The 13,516-nt window shown below is 39.4% G+C and overlaps 1 long non-coding RNA gene and 1 pseudogene across 1 annotated transcript in view; both read right to left on the reverse strand.

Moving 5' to 3' along the window:
• Nucleotides 1–13,516, reverse strand: part of LOC134810549 (uncharacterized) — a 781,635-nt gene that overhangs the window by 556,778 nt on the left and 211,341 nt on the right. The gene's annotated exons all lie outside the window — the stretch shown is intronic.
• Nucleotides 2,595–3,610, reverse strand: LOC100614232 (suppressor of cytokine signaling 5-like; annotated as a pseudogene).

Below are 13,516 nucleotides of genomic sequence, written 5' to 3' on the forward strand. Positions count from 1 at the left end.
TCTTACACTGGTTTAGAAGATTCTACCTAGCTCTTAAGAACCCATTACAATGAGGAGCTCACATAGTAAATTCTGGACTGAACAAATGAGACAAAGTAACTATCATCATGTGATGGTTTTAAGGGACCACTGTTCCTTCTATATTTCTGGATATTTTATGTAAGGGGTTCCTCTATTATCCTGCTTTAACCAATGTCATTAAATGTATATTCACTAACCGCTATTAGAGAACACTTAGGAAAGTCTGTGTTGATGGAAACTCAAAAGGTATTACAAGATGTAAAGTGAGCAGAATATCCCAGAAAGTGAGTAATCTAATATATGTGATAAAATGTCAACATGAAACCACCATTAAAAAGGAATATGTAAGCAAGTGCAGCACATCCTAATATTGTACAATTGATTAAGCATGCCCAGGCTAAAGGGATAAAGTGAAACACAATCAAATAAGTTGAAATCACTTTGTTACCACCTGTTTTTCCCAATGAACCATCAAGAACACAGCAAGATTTCAATTATAATATATAGACCCTACAGACAAATTGAATTTAAATAAAGTAGGTGAACAATAAAAGCAAACAAGACTTTGCAGAATATTGACTTATCCTTTCTCATAGAAGAATAGAGAAAATATTTTTCACACTCTGAACGATAATTTTACAAATCAAGTCATTCTTGTCATACTCAATTAATCAGAATCGAAAGTCAATTGGGGCATATAGCACTGCTCCAAGAACTGAATTCTCTGCCAGCTGCAGAAACGGTCTGCTGCAACCTTAAGACCAGTTTTACCTAGTAGCGGGTTAAACCACCTGCCATGACTCTAAAATTAGTATCACCTATCACCGTCACTCACCAATCAGAGTTTACTGACTCCAAAAAGATTCGTTAGTGCCCATGAGCTTTCTTTCAAAACCATACGCAATATTTATCTTCCTAATAAAACCCTAACTTTTTCTTTGTTCTTCAGACATATCAAAGACCACCAGATCTACGTGTATGCTCTGAATTGCAGTTTTTGCTTCTCCAAATAAAATGTTAAATTTAGACATTAATCCCTATAATGTATGTTGAGTTTGACAATACTATTTCTACATACTTAAATTTATTTATTTATTTCAATTTTTTTACAAGAACACCAAACATCCTTTATTAGCACAAAAAAGTAGCTGTAACAAGGCACATCAAGCAGAAACATGCATTACTAGTCAAAGGGTTAGTGTTGTATACAAATACAGCTATGCTTTTTTTTGTAGCCTTGGCAATAACCATAGGGATGTAAAATCACATTTTGTAGCAGCTAGTGTAGAAACTATGTAGCACTCACCAGTAGTACAGAGCACAGTCACAAAAAGACATAAGAATGGATTTGGCTATTTTACTGCCAAATATCTAGAACTGTACATTCAGTTCTCTTACTTAGAAGTGAACACTAGAACTTGAAATAACTTCAAGAACAGTTCACTCCAGTAATGATACATATTATTCTAAATGATAAAAAGGAGCTAAGCAATTTATGGATATAATGTTTATGCAGTACCTTTTAAATCTAAATTTTAGATTTCAGATTTCCCACTAAGAATTAACTGCACTGAGATTCTAAAAATTATACTTAATTCAGCTATGAGAGTTTACAACAAAGAGATAAGTACTGCTATCCAAATTATTAATTATAGTTTAACAATAATCTCAACATCACCAACCACTGAAGTTCTTATTTTCTGACTTTATCTGAAATCTTCTAGTTTCATTTTCTTCATGGTTCACAAACTAATTATGGGCATAGGAAAATATCCAGTTTTTATGAAACAACAATTAGACTGCATGTCAACTTAAAAAAAATGACATGGAAGAATACATTGTAGCAGCTATTCCAAATACTTGTTTTAAATTAAAGCACTCGTTAAAAAATCGGTACTTAGGGCCTTTAAATAAAATTCTACTACTAACATTGTAAGTCTGAAATTTTAAGAATGACTATTCAGAAAAGCTGGTTTACTTACCAGTACCTTTTGCAGAGGAGAAAAGCAGTGTAACTATAAACTACTTCAACACTTAATTGAACAGCACTATGCCCTTGTGGCCAGTAACTTCCATTTTTTTTTTCTTAAAAGGAAGGCAGTCTTTTATTTTTTTGGACTCCCAAAGCTTGAATTATAGCAACTACAAACATCACTACTTCTGGAAGATTATAGAAAAACTCTCAGACAAAGTAATTTCAAACAGTCACAATGCTGAAATACTTATCCAATATTAAGCATTTGTCCTTCAGAAAGTAATAGAATTCTTCATAACAAATGCCGCAGCGTTGCCTCACTGAATTACTACAGCCATTAAAAACTGTTAGCTAAATCACCAAAATGTTTTTGTAGTCTTACTGAATACCTGTAGTTCTATCCTGTTGTTTCAATAGGCACCACGTTTATCTGAATAAGTAACAGCAGATCTGAATAAGTAACAGCATCTGACAGATACAAACACTAAGTTTACATACTGTATGAAAAAACCCACCACTGATGTGTGTGTTGCTATAGGTGTGCTATCTCATCCACATGAAAGCAGACCTAGTTAATACCCTCTGAGGACAGGAGAGTTTATGTTGGCTTGACTGGTCCTCATTTTAACTTCTGAATACTAACTTTTTGTTTATAATGATACTTTAAAAAATTCCTGTAACATTGACGGTAAAGGGATCCAATCAATCCATCGTACATAGTGCACCTGCAGATTACCACATGGCAGATATATCGCAGGCTAAAAGGAGAAGTCCCATCTAGAGATATAGCAAGCAACAGTCCAAAAAACATGCAAGACCTAGGATCTTTATAAAGTTCTAAAAGTTCTGTTACAGTATAGAAGTGAAATCCACACGAGTCATGGACATCAAAACTAAAGTTGTGAATCCGCTGCTCAACTTGCGTATGCAGGGATCTGCTGTCATGGCAAAAGCTCAGAGAAGAGGCTGTCCTTGTGCTCAGAGTCCATGAGCAAAATTTGCCTTTAGGTTTCCCTTGGGAAAGGTCCATCACTCCACAGTAACAGGGATTCCCTGTAATCTAGAGCAAATAGGACAGGAGGCAGTGTATGTAATCAATCTGTGGACTTTCCATGCTCCCTATCTGGTCACGTGGGCATGGCTGTCTCCAGATACCTGACGCTGCTTCTCCCTCAATGACTACAAACACAGGGTGGTCCTCTCCTCTTCCAAGTCACAATTAGCTTGCAGTACTGCAGAGCTGTTTCCTCTTATTTCAGTCATTCCAGGAATTAACTTTGGTCTCAGTTTATCTAATGGGTTAACCTGTGGAGTAGCTTCAAATGTATGTATTTGTGCATTAGGAGGGGAATCAACTTCTTTAATACTAAGCCATCTTCTCCATCTTGTCTTCTGTAGAAACTAAAGATGGATTAAATGTATCAAAAATGTTGAATGTGGACTCACAGGAGCTGTATGCTGTTGAATCAAATGCCATTTTTGGGCTAAATGTGAACCAGTAGGAAAAGGACATTTCTCAAGCATTAATTCAGAAAGACAGATTTTTATTAGAGAAAGGAGGTTTGACTGCAATATTTTAAATAATTTTGTACATGAAAGAAATTTTGTGTACATCAAACCATCAGAAAGCAAAGGTGTCAGATGTGGAATGTTCCACTTGTGGTGTCATGTCAGTTCTCAAAGAGTTTCTATTTAGGAGAATTTCGGATTTTGGATTTTTAGAATAGCAATGTTCAATCTGTATATCATGGTGGTTTTAACCCATATTTACTATATGATTAGAGAAATTTGTCAGATTTTCTATTCTGTTGTGTTTCTAGGTAGAGTCCGAATATCCTGTGTATGAGTATTATGTCAAATATATTATTGAAAACATATTTCTCCACTTTGCCTATTGACTTATATGCTCTTAGTAGTTCAGTTTATAAACAAAAATAATTATTTTTTTCTGTAATTCTCTACTGATTAATATTTTTTGCATGAGGTACCTAAATCTCGGTCAACCCTAGTGTCACAAAGTTGTTAAGTTTTCCTGTGAAAGTTGTATTTGTTTATAGATACATAGATAAAAACAAAGTTGTATATTTTTATCTTCTATATCTGTGACTTTAAATATATTGTGACACCATTCTGAGTTCATGGTGTCATCTTATTGTGACTTGGCACACAGTTTAGAAATTTACAGAGTTATTGGCATATTTCTTCTTCTCTCACTTTAAAAACTGTTTTGAAAGAATTTGTCCAAGTCATTCTAGTTTTCAAATTTATTAGCAAATATAGAAGTCGAGGCCGGGTGCAGTGACTCACACCTGTAATCCCAGCTCTTTGGGAGGTCAAGGTGGGCAGACCATGAGGTCAGGAGATGGAGACCATCCTGGCCAACATGGTGAAACCCAGTCTATACTAAAAATACAAAAATTAGCTAGGCTTAGTGGCGAGTGCCTGTAATCCCAGCTACTCAGGAGGCTGAGGTGGGAGAATCTCTTGAACCTGGGAGGCAGTAAGCTGAGATCATACCACACTGCACTCCAGCCTGGCAACCGAGCTAGATTCTGTCTCAAAAAAAAAAAAAAAAAAAAAAAAGAAGTTGAAAACCACTTCATATTATCTCCTCTTTAAATCTATCATGATGTTCCCCATTCAATCCTAATAATTATAGCCTGTGTTATTTTTTCTCTCCCTGTTATTTCTTTTTGTACAGATTATCAAAACTCTTATCAAATATAACTTTTAAAAAAACAAACTTTTGACATCGTTGAATTTTTCCATTATACATTGGTTTTGATTTAATTAATTTAAAATGCGGAGCATTTGCAAGTGAAAACAAAAAATATTTAAACATATTTGCCCTAAAATAAATGTGCTTATTCATTTTTGTGTTTCTTCCAGTTTTTCATTTACAAATGTAATTTTCTTTTACTAATTTTTTTCTGAAGCAATCTTATCTCATTTTTTGAGATTCTCATTTGGAAATAGCAAACTACAGGATTTACCTGCTTTGTGAGCATGCATCTAAGTTATACTTTTATTGTGTACAGGAAGGTTATTCTATTATTTATTTCTTCTTTCCTAAAATAATTTTAGATGAGTTTGACCTAAACATTTTCTTTTTCTCAATTTTATATTAAATTAGTTTTCCTAAAACACTAAGAATGAGACAGAGTTCGGAATAATTTTTCAAACTTAAAAAAAGTTATTGGAATAAAGGTGTTCCAAAAATTTTTTAATATTTTATACTTTTAGGTTTGAAATGGTAGCCCCTCATTTATACTCACAATTTTAAATTGCCACCCTTTCCCTGTCTTTCTCTTTCTCTATTTTTTAATCACTCCTGTTACAGGTATGTCAATTGTGTTAATAGTTTAAAAGAACAAACATTTTTATGTATTAATATACTGTTTGTCCGTTTCCTGTGTCATTGATTGCTTTTCTTAACTTTATCAGTTCTCTTCTTCTACATACTTTGCATTCAATTTACTAGTTCTTTTCTAGCTTTGTAAATGGAACATTCAGATAATTGGTTTTAGGCCATTCTTCCTTTCTATTATAAGAATAAAAAATCTATACACTTTTATCTAAGCATTTTAGTTCCCTCCCACAAACATTGATGTTTAATATGTTCATTCTGATTTACTCAAAATATTTTCAAATTTTACCTATGATGTCTTCTTTGATCCAAGGGTTATTTAAAAGTGAGGTTTTTTTTTGTTGTTGTTTGTTTTTTTTTGTTTTGCCAGTAACAGAGGCTCTACATTTCTCTGAGGTGGAGCTCCCAGAGGCAACCAAAGACTCCATTGTCACTACCACTGCATTGATACTGCCCTTGCTGGCCTCAGACTGGGTAAGGAGCAAAGACCCGGAGTGCTTTAACAACACCTCAAGCAAGTCACAGCTGCCCTAAGGAGAAGAGATCACTCTGCTCCCCAACAAGCTCCCCATGCCCCTGGTCATCACCAGGCAGGGCCCCTCAGCTTGGGCCCACATCACAGCTATCCCACTCTAGGTTGATACACCAAGAAGTTCTGCATTCTTCTGGGGTAGAGCCCCAGGATACTAGTGGAAGGCCCTCTGCCACAGCAACTGCCAGAGTCCCTTCCCCTGCTGCCTCTAACCTGAGGAAGAAACAAAGCCTGAGTTCACCCAAGGACTGTGGTGTGCAGCCTGGGAGTGCCAAGTTGAGATCTGCAGTCAGCACTTCAGCAGGGGAGGAGCCCACACTTTCAGAGCACTGAGAGGGAGCATGGCTGCAAACATGAGGAAATAGAGAGGAGCCACATGGCTGAGCAAGAGCCTATCTACTAGCCATTATGCTTATGAGCCATCTATTGGATCACAACCGAAACTTTAACACCAAAAATACTTTGCTAATATACCACCCTGTGAAATCATTGTCCAAAACTCAGATACAAATAGAGACTCTGTACAAAGTATTGGCCCCCTGGAAACAACCAGAAAAGAAGTCAACTGATGGTACTCAAATTATATCACATTAAAGGAGCATCAACCCACACAGATGAGAAGGAATCAGCTCAAGAACTCTGGCAACTCAAATGGTCAGCATGTCCCCTGTTGTCCAAACAGCCACATTAGCTCCCCAGCAAGAGTTCTTAACTGGGTTGAAATGGCTGAAATGAGAGAAATAGAATTCAGAATATAAGTAAGAATGAAGATCATTGAGATTCAGGAAAAAGTTGAAACTCAATTCAAGGAATCTTCAGAAAATAATGATACATAAGCTGATAGATGAAACAGCCATTATAAGAAAGAACCAAACTGATCTGATAGAACTGGAAAACACACAACTATTTCATAAGGCAGTTGCAAGTGTTAAGAGCAAAATAAACTAAGCTAAGGAAAGAATTTCAGAGCTCGAAGACTGGTTCAAGGAAGTAACTCTGTCAGACAAAAATAAAGGAAATAACCAAAATGAACAAAGAAACCCTTCAGGAAATATTGGATTATGTAAAGAGAGCAAATCTATTATCTATTTGTGTCCCTAAAGAAGATGGAGAGAAAGCAACCAACTTGGATAACATATTTCAGGATATCATCTGTGAAAATTTCCCAACCTCATTGGAGTGGTCAACATTCAAATTCATGAAATGTAGAGAATGCCTACAAGATACTACACAAAAGGCCATCTCTAAGACACATAGTCATCAGATTATCCAAGCTTAAAAATGAAAGAAAAAAATGTTAAAGGCAGCTAGAGGGAAAGTGTAGGTCACCTACAAAGGAACCCCATCAAGCTGACAGTGGACCTTTCAACAGAAACCAGAAGAGGTTCAGCATTCTCAAAGAAAAGAAACTCCAACCAAGAATTTATATCCAGCCAAACTAAGCTTCATAAGCAAAGGAGAAATAGATCGTTTTCAGATAAACAAATGCTAAAGGAATTCACTACCACCAGACCTGCCTTACAAGAGGTCCTGAAGGAAACACTAAAAAGGAAAGACGGTTACCAGCCACTAGAAAAAACACACTGAATAATACAGACCAGTGACCCTATAAAACAACCACATAAACAGGTCTTCATAATAACCAGCTAACAACAGGATGAAAGGATCAAATCCACGCACATCAATATTAACCCTGAATGTAAACAGGTGGAATGTCCCAATCAGAAGGCACAGAGTGACAAGCTGGATAAGAAGGCAAGACCTAATGGTACACTGTCTTCAAAAGACTGATCTCACAAGCAATGACACTTATAAGCTCAAAGTAAAGGGATGGAGATAAATCTAAAAAGCACATGAAAAACAGAAAAAAGCAGGGATTACCATCTGCATTTTCCAACAAAACAGAGAACAGCATGGGAAAGACCCAGCCCCATGACAATACCTTCCACCAGTTTCCTCCCACAACATATGGGAACTGTGGGAGTTACATTGCAAGATGAGATTTGGGTTGGGACACAGCCAAACCATATCATTCTGACTCTGGACCCTCCCAAATCTCATGACCTCACATTTCAAAACCAATCAGGCTTTCCAACAGTCCCTCAAAATCCTAACTCATTTCAGCATTAACTCAAAAGTCCACAGTCCAAAGTTTCATCAGAGACAAGGCAAGTCCCTTCCACCTATGAGCCTGTAAAATAAAAAGCAAGTTAGTTACATCCCAGATACAATGGGGATACAGGCATTGGGTAAATACTGCCATTTCAAATGGGAGAAATTGGCCAAAACAAAGGGGCTACATGCCCCATGCAAGTAAAAATTCAAGCAGGGCTGTCAAATCTTAAAGCTCCAAAATGATCTCTTTGACTCCATGTCTCACAGCCAGGTCAAGCTCATGCAAGAGGTGGGTTCCCATTGTCTTGGGAAGCTCTGCCCCTGTGGCTCTGCATGGTACAGTCTCCCTCCCAGCTGCTTTCAAGGACTCATGTTGACTGCCTGTGGCTTTTGCAGGTGCATGGTGCAAACCGTCACTGAATCTAATATTCTGGAGTCTGGAGGAGCATGGCCCTCTTTTCACAGCTTCACTAGGCAGTACCCCAGTGGGGACTATGTGTGGGGGCTTCAATCCTACATTTCCCTTTTTCACTGCCCTAGAAGAGGTTCCCCATGAGGGCCCTGCCCCTGCAGCAAACTTCTGCCTGAACATCCAGGTGTTTCCATATATCCTCTGAAATATAGGCAGAGGTTCCCAAACTTCAATTCTTGACTTCTGTGCACCCGCAGGCTCAACACAACATGGAAGCTTCCAAGGCTTGGGGCTTGTAACCTCTGAAGCCATGGCCTGAGCTGCACCTTGGCACCTTTTAGCCATGGCTACAGTCACTGGGACACAGGGCACCAAGTCCCTAGGCTGCACACAGTAGGGGTCCCTGGGCCTGGCACACAAAACCAGTTTTTCCTACTAAGCCTCTGGGCATGTGATGGGAGGAGCTTCTGTAAAGGTCTATGACAAGCACTGGAGAAAGTTTCCCCATTGTCTTGGTGATTAATATTTGGTTCCTCATTACTTATGCAAATTTCTACAGCCAACTTGAATTTCTCCTCGGAAAATGAGTTTTTCTTTTCCAATGCATCATCAGGCTACAAATTTTCTGAACTTTTATGCTCTGTTTTCCTTTTAAAACCAAATGCTTTTAACATTTGGTCACCTCTTGAATGCTTTGCTTCTTAGAAATTTCTTCTACCTTATACCTTAAATCACTTCCCTCAAGTTCAAAATTCCACAAATCTCTAGGGCAGATGCAAAATGCCACCAGTCTCTTTGCTAAAACATAGCAAGAGACACATTTACTCCATTTCCCAACAAGTTCCTCATCTCCATGTGAGACCACCTCAGCCTGAATTTTATTCTCCATATTATTATCAGCATTTTGGTCAAATCCACTCAACAAGTCTCTAGGAAGTTCCAAACTTTCCCACATTTTCCTGTTTTCTTCTGAGCCCTCCAAACTGTTCCAACCTCTGCTTGTTAACTAGTTCCAAAGTTAATTCCACATTTTTTAGTATCTTTAAAGCAGTAACCCACTTTATTGGTGCAATTTACAGTATTAGCCTGTTTTCATGCTGCATAGACATACACAATACTGGGTAATTTTTTTAAAAAAAGAGGTTAAATTGACTCACAGTTCCACATGCCTGGGGAAGGTTCACAATCATGGCAGAAAGCAAAAGGCACATATTACATGGCAGCAGGCAAGAGAAAATGAAAAACCAAGCAAACGGGGAAACCCCCTATAAAAACCACCAGATCTCATGAGACTGATTCACTACTATGAGAACAGTATAGGGGAAATCACTCCCCTGATTCAATTATCTTCCACTGGGTCCCTCCCACAACATGTGGAAATTATGGGAGCTATAATTCAACATAAGATTTGGGTGGGGACACAGCAAAACTGTATCAGGTATCTAATTAATTTCTAATTTGCTTCTGTTGTGGTCAGAGAACATACTATGTAAGAGTTCTCTTTGAGCTTGAATGACACTTGTTTTATGGCATAGTTCAAGACATATCAGTAAATGTCCCATGTTTAATTCAGAAGAATTTGTATTCTCTGGGTGTTGGAAATAGTCTTCTATAAATGTTATCAGATATAATGATCAATAGTGACAATCAGGTGTTCCATATTCTTTAATAAGGTTTTGTCTAGTTGGTCTGACAGTGCTTTAAAGATTCCAACTATACTTATGAATTTTTCCCTTTAGCTTGCTAGATCATATTTCACTTATTTTGTGGTTCTATTATTATTTATATATCTAGGGAATGCACATATACAAATATTATGTTTTCCTGATATATTGACCCTGTAATTACTATGAAATGTCATTTGCCTCTGGTAATATTCCTTGTCTAAAATTCCATTTGTTTTTATATTAGGTAGTCACTTTAGTCCTTCCATCTTTATTTACTACTATTCATATGTACCTGTACAGAACATGTATACAGTATCATATAGAATAGTTTCACCACCCTAAAAATCCTGTGCTTTACATATTTCTCCCAAACTACCTCCTTCCAATTTTCTAGCAATCACTGATTCTTTACAGTCTCCATAGATTTGCAAATCTGAAAACAAATATTATTTATGTCCTTTTTTACTCCTGTGCTTTTAAGTTTCCAGGGTTATTATTTCTGTTGTATCAGTGGGTGCAGTTAGTAATTAAAACTTCATTATTTTTTCCCTTTTTAATCATCTCCTATTTTCCTTTAGACCTTTTGTCTGGAAGAATTGTATGCAAGAGAGACTAAAGTATTTTAACCAAAAAATATTTTTATATAGCTTAACCAGGAAGATATACTATGTTTAAAAATTATTCAGCACAAAATTTGAAAATTTTAAAATATTTTAAAATGGGCTTACATAATCTCTACCCCTTGCTCTTTAACAGTCATTTTCTTCTCCCCTCTCTTTGAGTGTTCAGAAAAATAGTCAAAGAGTGTCACAGGATCCTTAGGGTGTCACTTTTCCAGCTGGAAGCCTCTTTGGCTGGTGGCTCCCTTGCCTGTGTTTTGCTTGGGCCCACTGGACGTGCTCCACCCACTCAACCTGGAAGGCTGTGCTTGGCTCATGCTACTGGCCTAAATCTTATGCCTGCCAAGGGTGATCCCAGTGTGTAACAGTGAGATGTGCATGAGTGAGCAAGCGTGGGATCTGCCCACTGCACACAGCCGGACACACTAGCTGCTGCAGTGTGGTAGGCAGCTCCAGGTGCCAGCACAGGTGCCGGCTCTGTGGGAGGCTGTATCTGGACAAGGCATACCTAAGCAGCTTCAACTGTAGGCTCTGGAAAACACTGTGTTGCCCAGAAGCTTGGAGATGCCAGGAACTGCAGAGCCCCAAAGAGGGTGTCACAGCCTTGGATAAGGGAGGCCTTAGGTCTGGGCATCCTGAAGGGCCACAGCTCTTCTCTCCTTCTCATCACTTGTAACATGGTGAGCATGGGGGGCAGGAGGTCAGGGGACGTGTTTCAGTCCCATTTGTGTTACAGTTCTTTCAGTTCCACCATTCAGTGGGTCCCAAGATCTTGTCCTACATCTAGGAAGAAAGAGGTACGTGGAAAACTGAAGGGTGAGCAAGCCAAATAAGTGCTCTATTGAGCAACAGTACAGCCCTGAGGAGATCCAACTTGGGTAGCTCCTTTCCACAGGCAGGACTTGTCCCATCGAGCCTGTAGCCCTCAACAAAGAAGATACCTAGAGTGGGTAGCTCCTATTTGCAGGCAGGTTGTCCTGATGTCTGCAACCCTCAGTGGAGGGGAGACCTGGAATAGGAGGCTCCTCTCTACAGGCAGGTTGTCCTGATGTCTGTGGCCCTCAGCAGAGAGGAGACCTGGAGTGGGTAGCTCCTATCTCCAGGGAGGTCATGCTGACATCTCTGTGAGTCTGGCTGAGTCTGGGGTTTTTACTGGCTTCAGAAGGGACAAAGTGCATGTTGATTGGTCCATAGGTAGCCATGGGCAGGCCCAGGAAAAGCACCATGAGTTCTCACTCTGGACCGCAGACTCCACTCAGAATTAACAGCCCTGCCCTCATGCCTTAGGCAGTCCCTGGCTTGAAGGTGGAGCTTCACTGTGAACCGGCCCCTTCCCACCCAGGAGCCTGTCTGCCTCCTGCCACTATCTGCATGTCAACTACAGTGCCCAGGCTGTCCATTCCAAGAGGCATCTGCAGGCCCCTGCCAAGCTGCCCTCAGCCCTTCCCTCAGCCTCACTCCCATGCTTGTTGGCACTTAAAGTCCAGAGGGGGCTGATGCAGCAGGAAGCTAATGTATCAGCACTGCCCTAAGCATGCACACACCTGGCTGGGTCATTACAGCAACCTGGCCTGGCCACAACTTTGCTCCAAAATTGGAGTGAGCACCATGAGTGAGGAGATGCCCGGCAGTGGGAGCAGACATTTCTGAGCCTGCAGGGGCATGGGGGCTTCCAAGGGCCTGGAAGTGGAGGGATACCTGGGTCCACAGCCACGTCTGGGCAGCTATGCTGTGCCTAAGAGTGGGAGGCTCCCACTCTGCCAACTCGAAAGGGAGCTGGGCTCCAACCTGTTCCCAGCTCCAACCGGCTCCAAGGAATGTGTAGCCTTGTGCACACCTGCCCTGCTGCAGTTGGCATCTTCACAGTGGCCACTGCAGATGGGCTGCCACAGTCATTAAGAAGACAGAAGATGATTAGGAGTTCCCCTGTGGAGACTGAACGTCAAAAACTGCCAAATAAGAATGTACAATTGAAAGAAGAGAGCAGACATTTTGATCAACTTTGCAAATGAGAAGTTCCTTTTCAGGGAATCACTGCTTTGAGGCTCCAAACAGCTCACCTGAAATGAACATCCAGGCTAGGATCATCTTGTCACTACAAATCAGCAGTTTAAGTATGTTCTTTAATTGTCCATTAGAATGCTCAACCACCGTGTAACCTGTGCTGATGTGGAGTACAGAGAATCCAGCTTATATCTCATGATTTGTCCTACTAATGTATAGCTTAGGTCACAAACTTGGGGTCTTATCAGATGCAATGTGCTCAGAAATCCTAAACAGAAAACAAATGTGATCTTATATCTGAGCATTGTGGCAGAACCTACAAGGATGGCTAGGCTAAACCCAGAGAAACTGTTCCCTGCAGTCAGAACCCAGAGAACCCCTCTGGATAGAATAAGAGGCCCTAAGAACCTTTTGGCTCATAGACTCAGATCTGCCCTTGACAAGGTTCTGGCAAGAAGGGTAGCTTTTGCATGGTATCTCAAAATCTTCTAACAACAGTAGCAGTCTATACCAGCAGGCCCAACCTAGGATGGTGTCTGTGTTTCAATGGGCCACCATATGGTTAATCCAGGAGTCAATCAATCACAAATCTACTTGTTTTAGGGCAGAAGCAGACAATTTATTGAATCTCCATACTTATTTGACAAGTGCAAACTGCTCATTGGTTATATTTCCCCTAGTCAGCATTGAGGATTTTTTAAATAATAAATCCACATAGGTAACAAAGAGCTTTTTAGAAGGAGAATAGATTTGTATCAAAAAATTTTCTCCCCACATGGAGTTTGTTTTCTATGTCAGTTTTA

This window comes from Pan troglodytes, chromosome 6 (assembly GCF_028858775.2).
Source record: "Pan troglodytes isolate AG18354 chromosome 6, NHGRI_mPanTro3-v2.0_pri, whole genome shotgun sequence".
Classification (NCBI taxonomy): Eukaryota; Metazoa; Chordata; class Mammalia; order Primates; family Hominidae; genus Pan; species Pan troglodytes.